Source organism: Macaca fascicularis, chromosome 17, assembly GCF_037993035.2.
Source record: "Macaca fascicularis isolate 582-1 chromosome 17, T2T-MFA8v1.1".
Classification (NCBI taxonomy): domain Eukaryota; kingdom Metazoa; phylum Chordata; class Mammalia; order Primates; family Cercopithecidae; genus Macaca; species Macaca fascicularis.
The window spans coordinates 42,130,459-42,147,820 of NC_088391.1; positions in this window are offsets into that span (position 1 = coordinate 42,130,459).

Sequence of the window (17,362 nt, forward strand, 5' to 3'; positions counted from 1 at the left end):
TATGTGCTTACACATATATGTAAAAAAGCTTTTGTAGAATCTACCCTTTTCTGTTTAAAAAATATTTGTGTATGCTTAATGTATGTCATGCATTCCTCAGTTTGTGAAGATAAGAGCAAATATGACTACATATTACTGGATGTCAAGGGATGAATTGTGGTCCTCAAAAAGATTCATCTATGCCATAATTCCTGTAACCTGTGAATATGTGGTAAAAGAGTGAATATTAGCTTATATTGCAAAGGAGATCTTTAAGTTAAAGATTTTAAAAGAGTTTATCCTGGTTTATACAGGTGGATACTAAGTGCAATGAGTGAGGCAGATGGAGGCTCGACAGACAGAACATGAAAAGTCTGTATAGAGATGGGAGCAGAGAATGAACTGATGAAGCCTCAAACCAAGGAATGCTAACAGCCACCAGAATCTGGAAGAAGCAAGAAATTGAACTCTCTCAAAGATTTTAGAGGGTGTGCTTCCCTGCTGACAGCTAGATTTCAGACTTCTGGCCTTGAGAACTGGGAGAGAAAATCTAAAATCTGTTGTTTTAAGCTACCGAGTTTGCAGTAATTTGTTGCTGTAGTCATAGGAAACTAATACACAAGGTAAGTAAAAGGTCTCATAAAAATATACAGAAATAACCCTGAATTCAGTACTGGGGTTCATTTTAGGCTTCATGATAGAGGTGACATCTAAGCTACTGTGAAATTTCTATATTATTCTGCTCTGTGTCTCTTTCTTGATAACAATGTATTGGTTTTTATCGGAGCTAAAAAATAAGTATTCAGAAATATCTCAGCATCATTCTAATATTATAATTCTCAAGCTTCAGAAAACTAAAGAATTACCAGGAAATTTCTGAAAAATAAAGAATTATAGAATCTACCCTGTGATGGTTTATACCCTCTGGAGAACAATGACTAATACATACACAGATCTGAATTTAAAACTCACTGTAACTGAGGTCTTGCTCTGTCACCCAGGCTGGAGTGAAGTGGCATAATCAAGACTCACTTTAACCTTGAATTCCTGGACTGAAGTGATCCTCCTACCTCAGGTTCCCAAGTAGTTAGGACTACAGTTGCATGTTACCACTCCTGGTTAATTTTTAAAAATTTTTGCAGAGGTGAGTTATTGCTATGTTGCTCAGGTCAGACTTGAACTGCTGGTCTCAAGTCATCCTCCTGCCTCAGCCTCACAGAGCATTGAGATTATAGAAATGAACCACCATGCCCATCCTTGTGATTTATTTCTGATAAGGAAATATCAGAGATAAATCTTAAGAAGTCACATAGTCTCAGGTCTTTGTACCATTCCTTGGTACAGGGTTCCTTAGCTTGAACTAGCATGGACTCTAACTCAGATCCTGAGCTCTGGAGTACCTTCCTTGACATTGTTTAAGCCCATGTGGTAGACTGGGACTGATTGGACTTTTAGTGCTATCTTGGTTGGCTTCACCTAGCCCGGAGTGGGACCTCAGTGTGCTCCTTAAGGTGCTCTCTGAGGTGCTTCTTCTCTTTGAGGTGCTCTTCGATTCTCTATCCTCCAGGTGGCAGCCTGGCCCACTTTGATAATGCAGGTTATACTTAGTACACTGTCAGCACTCTGGGTTATTAAAGTCCAATCACTAATCTTCAGCTTGAGCCACATTTGTGACTCCCTATGTGGGTTCTAACATGACCATGTTCTAACCCTGGTGCCACTTCTGGTACAACTCCCAAGAATTACAGTGGTTGCAACAGGTACTCCGTAAGTTAGGCACCTGCTGCTTCTGATCCCCCCAAGGCAATCTCTTCACTATCTTCACAGGCTTTAGCCACATGTCAGATGGTCCTTTTAGGTTGCTGTGTTCCTATATATCAAGGAACATTTTTATCTGTCCTCTGGTACAGGCTTAAGACATACAAAGAAGAGCAAATCCATTAGAGTTAAGAGAGGTCATCCCCATTGCTATGCAGTTGCTCTTTTTATTGTTCCCAATGCCATTCCTCTGAAGTCTTCTTGGGGGGCCACATTTTAGGAATGCAGAGTACATATCCTGAAAATTTTAGAAGACTTGATTGGAAGATGTAGTGTTCTGCCTTTATGCTATAAAATTCTTATAGGCAAATTTAACAAAAAGAATGAATTCTCTTTTATATTATTTAACATACCCTAGGTAAGACTTGCATTATTGATCATCATCAAAGAAGCACACTCAAAAACTTGTGAGAAAGTTATCAGAAGCAAATGATCACTGCACAGTACACCACACTCAGTGCCATTAAAAGCATTTGAAAATGCCATTACAGATTGCACTGGTTACTTTAAAAAACCTGTATTGGTTTAATTCACACAGATTTCAAAAAAATGGGGATGTGATCAATAATTTATTAATTTTGTCTTCTGGGAAATAAGAAATTTACCAGTATTAGTCCATTTAACAATAAAAGACAGAAATAAATATTTCCTGGATATAAACAGAAAGATATGGGGCCCAGACCCTGCAGAGAATCTTCACATGCACTAATTAGACATTAAGATAAGAAGTATGTAAACACTTGTGATAATTTTATGTCTCAACTTAACTAGGTTAAGGGATACCCAGATAACCGATAAAACTTTCTTTCTAGGTGAGTCTGTGAGAGTGTTCCAGAAGAGATTAGCATTTGAATCAGTACACTGTGTAAAAATCCTGTCCTTATTAATATAGGTGGGCATGATCCATTCTACTGAGGGCCTGCATAGAACAAAAAGGTGGAAGAAGGATGAATTCTCTCGCTGTCTTGGAGCTGGGACATTCGTCTTTTCCTGCCTTTAGATATCAGGTTCTCAAGCCTTTAGACTCAGACTGAATTAAACCACCAGCATTCCTATGTCTCCAGCTAGTGTATAATTTATCATGAGACTTCTTGGTCTCTATAAGTTGGTAAGTCAGTTCCTACAATAAATCCGCTCTTATCTGTCTATCTATCTATCTATCTATCTATCTATCTATCTATCTATATCTTACTGTATTATTGCAATTATATCAATGATTTAAAATAGAGTGGTACTGTATTAGTCAGAACAAAAAAGATAGATATTTGTTCTGACTAATGTAGTACCACTATATATAGATACTTGTTCTGACTAATACTGTATCACTTTATTCTAAATCTGTGATAAATCCCTATATCTACCATAGATCCACTGGTTTTCTAATATATATATATGTATATGTTCATCAAATATTTTTATATACAAAGAATCCTAGTTTATTGAGAGTTTTTAGCATGAAGGAGTGTTGAATTTCATCGAAGGCCTTTCCGCATCTATTGAGATAATCATGTGATTTATTTCATTGTTTCTGTTTATGTGATGCATTATGTTTATTGATTTGCATATGTTGAACCAGCCTTGGATCCCAGAGGTGAAGCCAAGTTGATCATAGCTTTTCGATGTGCTGCTGGATTTGGTGTGTCAGTATTTTACTGAGGATTTTCGCATCAATGTTCATCAGGGATACTGGTCTGAAATTTTCTTTTTTTTATTGTGTCTCTGCCAGGCTTTGGTATCAGGATAATGCTGGTCTCATAAAATAGTTAGGGTTTATAGTTAATAGTTATAGTTATAGTTTTAGTTAATAGTTATAGTTAATAGTTTTCTATTATTTGGAATACTTTCAGAAGGAATGGTACCAGCTCCTCTTTGTACCTCTAGTAGAATTTGGCTGTGAATCCACCTGGTTCTGGGGTTTTTTTTACAATTGGTAGGCTATTAATTATTGCCTGAATTTCAGAACTTATTATTGGTCTATTCAGGGATTGGACTTCTTCCTGGTTTAGTTTTGGGAGGATGAATGTGTCCAGGAATTTATCCATTTCTTCTAGATTTTCTAGTTTATTTGCATAGAGGTGTTTATAGTATTCTCTGATGATAGCTTGTATTTCTGTGGGCTCCGTGGTGATATCCCCTTTATTATTTTTTATTGTGTCTATTTGATTCTTCTCTCTTTTCTTCATTGTCAGTCTGGTTAGCGATCTATCTATTTTGTTAATCTTTTCAAAAAACGAGCTCCTAGACTCGATGATTTTTTTGAAGGGTTTTTCATGTCTCTAACTCCTTCAGTTCTGCTCTGATCATAGTTATTTCTTGTCGTCTGCTAGCTTTTGAATGTGTTAGCTCTTGTTTCTCTAGTTCTTTTAATTGTGATGTTAGAGTGTTGATTTTAGATCTTTCTCACTTTATCCTGTGGATATTTAGTGCTATGAATTTCCCTCTAAACACTGCTTTAGCTGTGTCCCAGAGATTCTGGTAAATTGTGTCTGTTCTCATTGGTTTCAAAGAATTTATTTCTGCCTTAATTTTGTTACTTACCCGATAGTCATTCAGGGGCAGGTTGTTCAGTTTCCACGTAGTTGTGTGGTTTTGAGTGAGTTTCTTAATCCTGAGTTCTAATTTGATTGCACCATGGTCTGAGAGACTGTTTGTTATGATTTCCATTCTTTTCTATTTGCTGAGGAGTGTTTTACTTCCACTTATGTAGTCAATTTTAGAATAAGTGCCACGTGATGCTGAGAAGAATGTAATTTCTGTTGATTTGGGGTGGAGGGTTGTGTAGATGTCTATTAGGTCCACTTGTTCCAAAGCTGAGTTCAAGTACTGAATATCCTTATTAATTTTCTGTCTTGTTGATCTGTCTAATATTGACAGTGGGATGTTAAAGTCTCCCATTATTATTGTATGGGAGTCTAAATCTCTCTGTAGGTCTCTAAGAACTTGCTTTATGAATCTGAGTGCTCTGTATTGGGTGCATACATATTTAGAATAGTTAGCTCTTCTTGTTGCATTGATCCTTTTATCAGTATGTAATGCCCTTCATGGTCTTTTTAAATCTTTGTTACTTTAAAGGATGTTTTATCAGAGACTAGGATTGCAACCCTTTCTTCTTTTTTGCTTTCCATTTGCTTGGTAAATATTCCCCCATCCCTTTATTTTGAGCCTATGTGTGTCTTTGCACGTGAGATGGGTTGCCTGAATACAGCACACCGATGGGTCTTCACTCTTTATCCAATATGCCAGTATATGTCTTTTAACTGGGACATTCCTCTAGTTAACATTTAATGTTAATATTGTTATGTGTGAATTTGATTCTGTAATTATGATGCTAGCTGCTTATTTTTGCCATTAGTTGATGAAGTTTCTTCATAATGTTGATGGTTTTTACAATTTGGTATGTTTTTGCAGTGGTTGGTCTTGGTTTTTCTTTTCCATATTTAGTGCTTGCTTCAGGAGCTCTTGTAAGGCAGGCCAAGTGGCAACAGAATCTCTCAGCATTTACTTGTCTGTAATTGGAACCTATCTCAAAATAATAAGAGCTATTTATGACAAACCCACAGCCAATATCACACTGAATGGGCAAAAGCTGGAAGCGTTGCCTTTGAAAGCCAGCACAAGATGAGAATACCGTCTCTTATCACTCTTAATTCCACATAGTATTTGAAGATCTGGCTGGAGCAATCAGGCAAGAGAAAGAAATAAAGGCTATTCAAATAGGAAGACAGGAAGTCAAATTGTCTCTGTTTGCAAATGACATGATTGTATATTTAGAAAACTCCATCGTCTCAGCCCCAAATCTCCTTAAGCTGATAAGCAACATTAGCAGTCTCGGTACAAAATCAATGTGCAAAAATCACAAGCATTCCTATACACCAATAATAGACAAACAGAGAGCCAAATTATGAGTGAGCTCCCATTCACAATTGCTACAAAGAGAATAAAATACCTAGGAATACAAGTTCCAAGAGATGTGAAGGACCTCTTCAAAGAGAGCTATATTGCTCAAGGAAATAAAAGAGGACACAAACAAGTGGGAAAACATTCCAGCCTCATGGATAGGAAGAATCAATTTCATGAAAGTGGCTATACTGCCCAAAGTAATGTACAGATTCAATGCTATCCCCATCAAGCTACCATTGACTTTCTTCACAGAATTAGAAAAAAACTATTTCAAATTTCATATGAAACCAAAAAAGACCCCATATAGCCAAAAAAAAAAAAATTCTAAGCAAAAAGAATAAAGCTGGAGGCATCACACTATCTAAATTCAAACTATTCTACAAGGCTACAGTAACAAAAACAGCATGATACTGGTACCAAAACAGATATATAGACCACTGGAACAGAACAGAGGCCTCAGAAATAATGCCACACATCTATAACCATCTGATCTTTGACAAACCTGACAAAAACAAGCAATGGGGAAAGGATTCCCTATTTAATAAATGGTTTTAGGAAAACTGACTAGCCATATGCAGAAAACTGAAACTAAATCTCTTCCTTACGCCGTATACAGAAATTAACTCAGGATGGATTAAAAGCTTAAATGTAATATCTAAAACCATAAATACCCTAGAAGAAAGCCAAGGCAATACCATTCAGGACATAGGCATGGACAAAGACTTCATGACTAAAATACCAAAAGCAATGGCAACAAAAGCCAAAATGGACAAATGGGACCTAACTAACCTAAACAGCTTCTGCACAGCAAAAGAAACTATCATTGGAATGAACAGGCAACCTACATAATGGGAGAACATTTTTGCCATCTGTCCATCAGATAAAGGGCTAATACTCAGAATCTAAAAGGAACTTAGGCAAATTTCCAAGAAAAAAACAACCCCATCAAAAAGTGGGCAAAAGACATGAACAGACACTTCTCAAAAGAAGAAATTTATGCAGCAAACAAACATACAGGAAAAAAAACCTCATCGTCACTGGTCTTTAGATAAATGTGAATCAAAACCACAATGAGATACGATCTCACTCCAGTTAGAATGGCAATAATTAACAAATCAGAAAACAACAAATGCTGGAGAGGATGTGGAGAAATAGGAATGCTTTTTCATTGTTGGCGGGAGTGTAAATTAGTTCAACCATTGTGGAAGACAGTGTGGCAATTCCTCAAGGATCTAGAACCAGAAATACCATTTGACCCAGCAACCCCATTACTGGGCATATACCCAAAGATTATAAATCATTCTGCTATGAAGACCCATGCATATGTATGTTTGTTGCGGCACTGTTCACAATAGCAAAGACTTGGAATCAACCCAAATGCCCATCAGTGATAAACTGGATAAAGAAAATGTGGTGTATATACATCATGGAATACTATGCAGCCATAAAAAAGAATGAGTTCAGGTCCTTTGCAGGAACATGGATGAAGCTAGAAAACATCATTCTCAGCAAACTAACACAGGAACAGAAAAATAAACACTGCATGTTCTCACTCATAAGTGGGAGCTAAACAATGAGAACACATGGACACAGGGAGGGGAACATCACACACAGGGGCCTGTTGGGGGTTGGGAGCCTAGGTGAGGGATAGCATTAGGAGAAATACCTAACCTAGATGACAGGCTGGTGGATGCAGCAAACCACCATGACCTGTGTATACCTGTGTAACAAACCTGCACTTTCTGCATATGTATCCCAGAACTTAAAGTATAATTTTTTAAAAAAGAAAGAATCCTATACAAAATATTTGCTTTGAGTCCTTTCTAAGGCCAAAAAGAGCAACCTAAGTTTGGGAAAATCTGCTCTAATTCTATGACCAGCTACAAATTAGCTGGGCCCAATATGAAAATACAGTGTTCTGTGTTAAAATTATTATTAAGAATTTCATGTTGGCAAAGGAGTAGAGCATTAATCCATGTGCTGGACTTTTCTGAGGGCATAGGCCTCTGCAATTTCCCTTAAAAAGACAGGAAGCTGACTGTGGATATCACAATCATATAGAAATTTCTAACTCTCTCTCTCTCTCTCTCTCTCTCTCTCTCTCTCTATATATATATATATATATATATATATATATATATATATACACACACACACATGCACACACATACACACACACACATATAAATTTTGAGTATATATATAGAGAGATATATTATATAGAGAGATATATATTAGAGAGAGAGAGAGAGAGAGAGAAAGAGTTTCCTCACCCAACCAACCACATGCTTGAAAATGTCTAAAATGGTGAGTTCCAGAAGTTGATTTGACCATGTTTTCAACTGTGGACATTCTATCTAAATTTCAAGGTTCATTTAAAATGTTGCTAATGCCAGGATATCTTCACTGACTGACTGAATTGTGCAAAAGTTTCTGTGTTCTTTATACTTCTATGATTATCTTATGCCATGGAGCAGAATCTGTGAGATTTAATTGAGTAAGACATGACACCTACCCTCAATTTTTTATTAACTTGGGGAGATAAGCACAGGTAAAAATATGTCAAATATATTAAAGAACAGTTTAATCATTTTTTACAAGCTTACAATGCAGGAAGACTTTAAAGGGGGAAATGATCAAAGTAACCAGGACTAGTAAAAATAACATTGAGCAGAATACTGAAGGATGGAAAAGTAATTACTCAGAGACAGATCATCAAGGGAAGCTGGGAATCTTGAGAAAGAGAATAGACAATTTAAATAGAAATGTTAGAAAATAAACAGATATTGAAAAATTATTGGACTATTGAGCAAGGGAATAACCTGACAATAGTGTGATAAGAAGAATCATATGAGAGCAGAATTCAGTTGAAAGAAAGTGATTGGAGTAAGATGGAGGGTATGCAAAGGGGCAGATGCAAAATTCTAGATGGGGAAGTGGTAAAACTATGAATTTGATGATTGGGGAAAAATGACAGAAATGCATAGGTAAAGACAAAATCATCTGAATTTCCAGTAGCAAACATGTCAAGGCTTGGTAAAATTAAATATAAGGAAATGTTAGGATGATTCACAGATGAGACTGAGAGAATGATTGAAGTGGTAAATCCGTGAAGCAGTACATGTATAGCTTCAGTGTAGCTCCACAGGTTCTCAAATTTTTCCATACATAAAGAATGCTCGGTATTCTCTCAAATGTTCTTAAATATGAAAGAACCCTTTCCCAGTTATGCCATTCTGGGAATCAAATATTATTGACCATCTTAAAATTATTCATTTTAATATTGGTTTTGTGAACTTGATTTTTAAGTCTAAATACCAGCAATTTTCAATTCAAACTAAAGTTTCTTACCCCTAAAGAGTACATTGTTTCCAAGTGCCCAAGAAACCATATTATGGTATTTTAAAGCTAAATATAAAGCAATAGGAATTGTAGTAATGTAACTTAATTGCACATAGGCTGGATTATAAATATAAAAGAAAAGAAGATCAATGCAAACTAAGAGTAATTTATGGTTACATGATTATTGCTTTTTTGCTCTTAGAAGATTTCAGTGGTTAAATTTGAATCCCAAAAGCTATCTTCACTTAAATGTGATATTGATTGTTAAAAGAATATATTGAAATATAATACATAAGTATGACAAAAAGTAAACTGTGTTTCATTGCATTAGTTTCTTTTGAACAATTATATTCTAGTTAAAGTATATTGTTCACAGAAGGGCAAAAAAAGATGTGTATGCTGTTCCTTGGCACATATCAAAAGATTCCACAATTTATTTGGGCCTCAGTGATATGTTTTGATGACTCTCTTTACAGTTCAGTCATAACATTTTTGTAAATCACAACTTCAATTACCCCAAAAAAGGGCTTAAAATATTTTTACGTGTGCTGAATCCTACCATTATGCTGATTTTACAAAGTTTTAAGGATGAGAAATTTAAATACTATATTTAAATTGTATTCTTTATAAAAGTGTTAAAAATTAAAACATAGAAGATGAAAATGCAAAACGAAATGAAAATATTAAATATTCAGGAAAGTGTTTTGAAAACTATTAGAGAATAGCAATGTTACATGTGACTGCTTTAAGTAAAGGTCATTAGAAAGAGGTGTCCAAAAGGTTAGCATAATGAGACTGTGTTAGGCTATTGCAGCACTGGGATTCCTGGGAAAGCCATGAACAATGTGGAATGCTCTTACCATTTTAAATAAAGCTTCATATGCCTTAAACGTGGGAATTCTCTTCAGGAGCACACTGCCTGGCTTCAATTGTCATTATATGGCAGAGGGAGAGAAGGAATTTCTGAGGGAGCCAGAGCCTAAACTATTTAGAGCTTTATAGAGTAAAGTCAACATCTTGGAATTGCACTTTTAAGCAAATGGGTAGGCAGTGCAGACTGTGGAAAATTGGTATTATGCACTCCCTGTGGCTTGTATAATTTAGTTGCTGAGCCGCAGAATTTAGCCTAGGTAGAAGCTTCTGGGTGGCACTGAAGGCTGGACTATGCTAAGGGAAATAAAGCCGATGTTCATCCAAGCATACATTCAATCCAAACTTTCTAATCCTTTGTATGAATGCAATGTAAATGTAAAATCTAAAGGAAAACCTCAACAATTTTAATTAGAAAATAGAGAAGATGTTGGAAGTTAAAGGCCTCATCCTCAGTTTAAATCTGCTTTCACTAAATAATTCTTGTATGAGCCGATGTGAAGCAGATAAATGCCAACATGTACATTTTTCTGCCAGTCAAGTATTGATTCTTCCTTATGAAATAATCATAATTCTCATAGAGGTGGATAAGATGAAACTATTTGTAAACCACTTAGTTCATGTTTTCCACTTGGCATGTACATACTTCATAACTGGAAAAATCACATTCATTTGTATAATAATAAATACACAAAAAAACCCTAGGCAAAAGAATACAATATTTGACATATTTTTAGCTATATGCTACTATTGGCTCTTTTTTCAATCTTAACATTGTCTATATTTTCTAAAAATTCTATGCTCAAAGTATTCTTTCCAAACCAATGCCTTCTATTAAACATACACTTTCCCCCACATAGGGAAATATATGCAAGGTATTAAGTAAAAACATTGTATTTTCCAAGATTATTGATTGAACACTTATAATTGGTTAGGATTTTATTGATCAAGGAAAAGAGATTTCAGGGATCCAGCTATGTGCTAATTTTATGACCATCCTTTGTGAAGAAACTGTACAGAATATTTAGTCAATTCTGCTTCTGTAGCCCAGCTAACTATTGGTGACTGTTCTGATTCCTCTTTGCTACACATTGGAAAAAGGTTTCCAAGTAATTTATTTTTGTATTTAGTGGACAATTAGAACAAAAATAGCATAAACATTTGAAGTCAGGCCAAACTAGAAAGCAATGGTAACAAGGATTCAGATAAAGTTATTTCCTTCCACATGATTACTAAATGAAAAAACAGTGCAAAGATAATATATAAGATCCAATGTCAGTTCCCCACATTAGTGGGGAGCTTTCTACTATGGCCCTTGTTCCTAATAGAAGAGCTCAGCTGGGTGCAGTGGCTTAGACCTGTAATCCCAGCCGAGGTGGACAGATCACGAGGTCAAGGGATCGAGACCATCCTGGCCAACATGGCGAAACCCTGTCTCTACTTTTAGCTGGATGTGGTGGCGCACACCTGTAGTCCCAGCTACTTGGGAGGCTGAGGCAGGAGAATCGCTTGAACCTGGGAGGCACAGGTTGCAGTGAGCTGAGATCGCACCACTATACTCCAGCCTGGGTGAGAGAATGAGATTCCATCTAAAAAGAAAAGAAAAGAAAAGAAAAGAAAAGAAAAGAAAAGAAAAGAAAAGAAAAGAAAAGAGAAAAGAAAAGAAAAGAAAAGAAAAGAGAAAAGAAAGAAAAGAAAAGAAAAGAAAAAAAAGAAAAGAAAAGAAAGAAAAGAAAAGCTCCCAAACTTTTGTTGTCTTGCCATAGTATACAGAGATATATCAGGTTAGAGAAATCTAGAAATAGGGGATTATTGCTGAAGGAGGAGGAAGTAATCTTACACATCCATCCAACAAATGTAGAGAAATAGTTCCAGTGCCACTTAAATACTCCTTTTTGTATTTCGTTTTCTGTCATCAAGTCTACTTGGGAGTTGGTGCAGTAAGAGAATCGCCTACCAAACCACAGGAAGGGGAAACTATAAAAAATGCCACTATTTGCTCCTTTCTCTTGGATGTCAATATCCCATTGTGGCAGAAATGTAGTAGGTAGTTGTATGAGTTTTTACTGTCAATATTTAATTCATTTTTTGTTTCATTCATTTGACTAACACTTTTATGGACACTGTTAAATAAAAACTTAAGCTACTCCTGTAATTAGTACTACTACTACTGTTACCATTATAACTGCCATTATTTAATAATACTATTTCTAAGGCATTATTCTAAAGGCTTTACATTTGTTTATTCAATTCTAATAACAATGGTATGAATAAGTGTTATTAATGTACCCATTTTACAGATGATTAGTTAATATTTAAGAGGCATGTAATATACCTGAAGACACATATGTTTAAAGTGGTATAAATAAGATGTGACTTTGTGTATCTATGTGATTCCTAAGTGAATAAGTTTTAATTCTACATGGTTCTATTCTTATTCATTAGCAAATTATTCTTTACTCTCAAAAAACAATTTTTTATTATACATTAAGTTCTGGGGTACATGTGCAGAATGTGTAGGTTTGTTACATAGGTATACACACGACATGGTGGTTTACTGCACCCATGAACTCATCTTCTACATTAGGCATTTCTCCTAACGCTAGCCCTCTCTAGCCTCCCATCCCCTGACAGGCCCTGGTACGTGATGCTCCCCTCCCTGTGTCCATGTGTTCTCATTTTTCAACTCTCACTTACGAGTGAGAGCATGCAGTGTTTGGTTTTGTGTTACTGTGTTAGTTTGCTGAGAATGATGGTTTCCAGCTTCATTCACGTTCCTGAAGAGGACATGAACTCATCCTTTTTTATGGCTGCATAGTATTCCATGGTATATATGTGCCACATTTTCTTTATCCTGTCTATCATTGATGGGCATTTGGGTTGGTTCCAAGTATTTGCTATTCTGAACAGTGCCACAATAAACATACATGTGCATGTGTCTCTTTATAGTAGAACGATTTATAATCCTTTGGGTATATACCCAGTAATGGGATTGCTGGGTCAAATGGTATTTCTGGTTCTAGATCCTAGAGGAATCGCCACATTGTCTTCCACAATGGTTGAACTAATTTACACTCCCGCCAACAATGAAAAAGCATTCCTATTTCTCCACATTCTCTCCAGCATCTGTTGTTTCCTGAATTTTTAATGCTTGCCATTCTATCTAACATGAGATGGTATCTCACTGTGGTTTTAATTTACATTTCTCTAATGACCAGTGATGATGAGTTTTTTTTCCATATGTTTCTTGATCACATAAATGTCTTCTTTTGAGAAGTGTCAGTTCATATCCTCTGCCCACTTTTTGATGGAGTTTTTTTTTTTTTTTTTCCTTGTAAACTTGTTTAAGTTATTTGTAGATTCTGGATATTAGCCCTTTGCCAGATGGAAATATTATCGCATTCTGTAGGTCGCCTGTTCACCTTACTTAGAACCAACCCAAGTGCCCATCAGTGATAGACTGGATAAAGGAAATGTGGCACATATATACCATGGAATACTATGCAGCCATAAAAGGTGAGTTCATGTCCTCTGCAGGGACATGGATGAAGCTGGAAACCATAATTGTCAGCAAACTAACATAGAAACAGAAAACCAAACACCGCATGTTCTCCCTCATAAGTGGGAGTTGAACAATGAGAACATACAGAAACAGGGAGAGGAACATCACACACTGGGGCCTGTTAGTGGGTGGGAGTTTAGGGGAGGGATAGCATTAGGATAAATGCCTAACATAGATATGGGTTGATGGGTGCAGCAAACCACCATGGCACCTGTATACCTACGTCACAAACCTGCACATTTTGCACATGTATCCCAGAACTTAAAGTATAATACAAAAAAATTAAAAATAGACAATAAAAGATGACTCAGAAACAGGAGCCAAGACACTCAGTATGAGGGCATAATCCGTAGCGATACCTCACTTCCTGAGCTGTGTAAATTTTCTGTGTGCACTGGATTTAGTATTGTTAGGGGTCAGTGATGAGTATAGTTTTCCACACCTGCTTCTCCTTTGGAATGCAAGTGCCTATCTTAGTTCTAGGGTTCCCTGTGTCATCTCACCATTGTATGTCAAATGTGTATGTGTGTTTGAAAGCAGATAACTTATGTCTTTATATAACAGATGTGTAAATAAAAAGCATAACACTTAGAGGATCCTCATCTGCAACTGACCTGATTCAGATGATGAGAGTTTAAGCCTGCTGGCCTAAAGGAATAAAACTTTGGGAATGAGATACTTGGCATAAATGAGGGTGTGAATTGTTAGGGCTCAAAGGGAGGACTATGGTGACTAGTTTTCAAACATGGTCTCTCAATAAACCATATCTCCTGTATTAATGTCCTTAGGTAGTTCTCTTCAATATCAAACCTGTGCTGGTATATGACTTGTTTGAACTGGCAGTATGTGGCAGAAATGATGCCCTGCCAATTTTGAGCTAGAACCTTAAGAAATCTGACATCTTTCGCTTATACCCTTTTGGAATGCTACATAAAAATTTCAACTATCAAATTGGAGTAGCCATGTAAAAAAAGGAGAGTAGTGTAACTGCATTGAGAGAAGACTAACTCTCTAGTTTTCCAGCTGATTCCAGGCATCCCAGTGTCCCAGCTGAGCCATATTTCTGCTGTACCTCCCAAGCGTCCAGATGACTCCAGTGCCATTCAAGAAATGTTGAGCAAAAACTGTACAGATGAGGTGGGAAGATCACCTGAGCCCAGGAAGTCCAGACTGCAGTGAGCTATTATCGGGCCACTGCAGTCCAGCCCAGGTGACAGAGTAAGACTTTGTCTAAAAAAAAATATACTTCTTATTTATCTTCACAGAAACTTCACTGTTATATATAATTGTCATAAGATGAACCACATAAATTATTTCTTAATTAATTTTAAGTTAATAGTCCCCGCTGCAATAACATAATGCCATAGATTGGGTGGTGTCAATAACAAACATACATTTCTCACAGTTCTGGAGACTGGGGGTCTGAGTTCAGGGTGTCAACTTGGTCCAGTGTTTTGAGAGGCCCCTTTTCCTCATTAAAAAGTGGCTACCATCTTGTATCCTCACCTACTGGAGATAGTGAGCTCTGGTATCTTCATCCCCTCTAAGGACAGTAATCCCATCATGGGGCTCCATCCTTATGAACTCATTCAAACCCAATTACCTCACAAAGCTTCCACCTTAAAAGGTGAAGCTTAATGGGCTTAAAATCATAATGGGAGTTAGGGATTAAACATGTGAACTAAGGGGTGGAAAGCACAAAACATTCAGACAACAGCAATAAATAAACTCACAAATTGATTCTGAGCATCTACTAGATTACGTTTAGAGGTTTTCAAGTAACAGATAATGTTGATGACAGAAGTTAAGCTTATATCTCTTTATTTTAGTTCAATTCTTTTTTCAATTAGCTAAGCTACTTATCCTAACTATATGATTGCTTAAAGTACAGTAGGTCAAATTATGTGTAGCAATTTAGAGAATCCTAAAACACAAAGAATTTGGGAGAACTACTTCTAAATATGCCTAACAGATGCAATGTAAATATGGATGTAATCATTTTCAAGCACTAGAACCTTTTTCACAGTCTTTGAGTACAAAGTAGAGAATTATCACATCCCATCTGATCTGTGTTATATCTATTAGGTAGTTCTTCTAAAGTAAATTGTTCAAGGTCAGTCTTTCTGTAGGCTCCCTAATGTGCAAATCTAATAAAGGCTTAACATTACCATATAAAGGGAATTAGCATTGTTTATATCAGATAACAACAAAACAAAGTTGTAAATTTCAAATGTGGTTTCCATAATGCTTTTATTATTAATGTAAAAATGAGTATTTTACTAAAACATTAATATTTTGAAGAAGAATAGAATTTTATTTAATTAAGAATAGTTTCTGCACAACAGTAGATTGATACTTTATTTTCTTCTACCCCTATATTTAATATTTGAAACAAATATATCATTTCCCCTTTCTTTCCAGCATTTTATTGCCAGCACAAAATTCTGGTTAAGCAATTATCTTGTGTGTTTTAGAGAGAGACTATATATGAAAGAAGGTTTTATACACCCTCAAATACTTCTTTGCCAGATGTGTTTCATTTCTCATTTATGACCTAACTATATATTTTTATTGGAAGGCTTTTAATGCAAAGTTACTGGAAATTTTAAATTTAACTTTTCTAATTTCCCCTTAACTGTTGGTTGTCTCGTTTATATTAAATCTATGTCTACAGTAGAGTAAAACAACTGATAAATTCTAACAACTGATAATATAGGAGTCAACCCTAAATAAACAGACAAATAAACAATCTGGTTAGTGAAGACAAAATGATAGGTTTTATTAAGTATTCATTTTCCAGGAATAGATTTTTCTGTTAAAAGTTGTAAATACTACATTATTAAAATCAAAGTATCAAAGCAAAGAAAATTGCCTTAAATGTTATTTGTAGTTAAAACACTAATAGCAATGGAATGAGAATCAGACTGGCATCAAACTTCTCATCAGCAACAGTGTTTGTTGAGAAGATAATATAATAATGCTTTAAATTTCTTATGGAAAAATCTTTCAAACTGATATTCAACTATTTATCAACTTTGGACATTCAAGAGCTCACAAGCTTCACCCTTTACAAATATCTTAGGAAGTTCTATAGAATTCATTTTCCAAAATGAGGTACTAAACCAAAGTAAAATATATGAATCCAGAATGTATAATATACTTCCCAGTGAGTAGACAGAACCTTATAGAATAACAGATCTGCAGTAAGGCAGAAGATAATTTATTTCAGATTAAATTTGAAAGAGAACTGCAGTAGACAGCCCATTTTCAACCAATAACTTCATAAAGTGGCAAAGTAAAAACAATAGCAATCAAATTTAAAGAATACAGATATTTGGTTCAAAATTATTGAATTTGATGAAATCAAATTAGCCGAGAAATAAATCAAATTAGAGAATCTTCATTTAAAAGTCATACATAGTAAGCAATGCTATTAAAGCAATTGCAAGAACTAGATTCGGAAGGATGGGCTTAACAAATTGTTTCTTTAGCATTAGGATGCTTGAAGACTTAATTCTTATTCTAATCCTTCTTAACTCTAACTCAAGGTATTTATACCTATATCTTTGGAAATACTTAGATTACTCTGTATTGACCTAGTAGCTGTATCTCACTGTCAATATTGGTGGTTTTTATTTTTTTGGTCTAATTCATAATCAGTTAATAACTTATAATTGATTAGTTACAGCAGCACAAGAGGATTGGACCACATACTCATTAGGATCCTACTTGACTAGATAATTTGAAAACTGAAGAGATCTCATAGCTGATGGTATCATTGTGTTGAGGTAACCATCACTCATCTAGCCTTGTTCCTGTGACTACATGTGTCGAAAATGTGCAATTCAATAACCTCAGCTGCTGTGCTTGGGATCCCTGAGGTTTTTGCTC